Raw genomic sequence first — 1,930 nt, forward strand, 5'->3', positions numbered from 1 at the left:
AAATAATTCCTTCAAAATATATATATATATATATATATATATATATATATATATATATATATATATATATATATATATATATATCAATATTAATTCATTAACTCCCACTGAGTTCTCCCACTAAACAAGCATAAATTTAATCAATAATCGATCATAAGATCAATCAAACTACCAAATAACAGTGATGTGAGTGTAAAAATTCAATCATCAAAAAATAAGAACTACTAAGAAAACAAAAAGGTTTATCCCCTGTATTATTCTTTCTTTCCATCCCTGGAGTCTTTCTTCTCAAGCCAAGATTTACGTGCATTGCAGTCTCTCTTAAAATGTCCCTTTTGATCACACCAGTAACACGTAATATCATCGTAGTTCTTCTTTTCCTTGTTATAAGGATGATACTTGTCTTTCTTGGAAGAAAACTGTTTGTTCTTATGAAACCCACTAGCAGATGCCTTGTTGTCTTTAATCAAATATATAGACTCGATTCTTGTTCTTTTCTTGTCACTTTCTTCTTGAGCACATATTGAAATAAGGTCTTTCATGGTCTTTTCCTTTGTCTGCGCATTGAGTGAAGTTCTAAAGGTAGCGTATGACTCTGGAAGAGATTTGATAGTGTTGTGGAGAACATATAGCTCGAGGGGGCCCCCGAGACGAACATACACCCCCACTCGGGAAAGAGAAGTCTTCTTAAGGGAAGTCCTCTTAGGAGGATTCTGAGAATCCCTTCTGGAGTAAAACACATACCCCCTCGGGACATGTGCCTTCTACATGCTCGGGAGGAACGGTGCTCTCTCATAAGAGGCACAAAAAACCCCCTCGGGAGGAAGTTTATTGACCCCCTCGGGAGGAAGCATATTCACCCCTTCAAGAAACATGTTCGGAATAAGCTCAAAACTCCCACTTGGACTAAGTCCAAGAGTGACGTTACAGATGGCCAAGTCAGAAGAGTTAGTTATAGATAACTACTCAATAAGGCCGTTCCGAGAATTGGGGAGATGAGTCATCAGATAACGGCTCTATCTGGTCCGACAAAGAAGGAGTCGTAATTCCGAAGATATTCCACTCACTCTTCAACTGATGATCTGAAACTCAAGGAAGCGCCGCCTCTAGGTAACTTCTATATAAACCCACATCCTACATGGAAAAAGGTACGAGATTCATCTGATCAATTATTCATTATGTTCTTGAAAATTCTCTCAAGAACTCTTATTGTTGCCTAGGCTGACTTGGGCGTCGGAGGCGGTTCCCCGGCCAAAACTTGGCCGGACCGTTCTTGTTTTCTTTGTGAGTGCAGGCATCTCAGCTATTCCAACTTGACTGGGGAGCTCTTAAGGTGGTCATCTCAGTATCCGGCCCCCGAAGAAGTTCTAGACGCGACAGATAGCAAGATGAACTCAAAATTCATCATCGATCGTTGTGAAATCCCGCCTAATCCTAACCTTGCTACTGTGCCAAATCCATACCCACCATATGCATTATTCGATTTATTCTCTGTCGTATGAGTTACCTAGTTTCATTTGATAGAAGTTTACCCCGAAACTGATCTATCCTCTCTATGATTTCTTCTTGTGCCTTCTATTCCCTTTGATAGGAGGGTGATCTTAAGTCATTCCCATGACTGATCCTTCTACCCCTGCTGTTCTAGAGTGGACCTCCATACACCCTATAACCTTGTGAACTCTCCACATGATGATTTCTGAGAGAAATCAAGTGTGATCTTCATGATTTGTTATCCCTTCTAATTGTTTCAAGACTTCAAGCTTTTCATCTCCTGTTCCTCAATCAAAGGTTAATAATCTCTCTTGTATTGTGTTGATCTACTCTTACTATGTTTTATTCTTTGTGATTGAGATTTAGAAGAAGATGTTGCATCCTTGCAACCATCTCTTCTACAATCTCCTGTCATTCTTATGGTTTTATGATCTTCATA

This window comes from Hakea prostrata, chromosome 7 (assembly GCF_041222555.1).
Source record: "Hakea prostrata isolate BN-2017 chromosome 7, UWA_Hpros_2, whole genome shotgun sequence".
Taxonomy (NCBI): Eukaryota; Viridiplantae; Streptophyta; class Magnoliopsida; order Proteales; family Proteaceae; genus Hakea; species Hakea prostrata.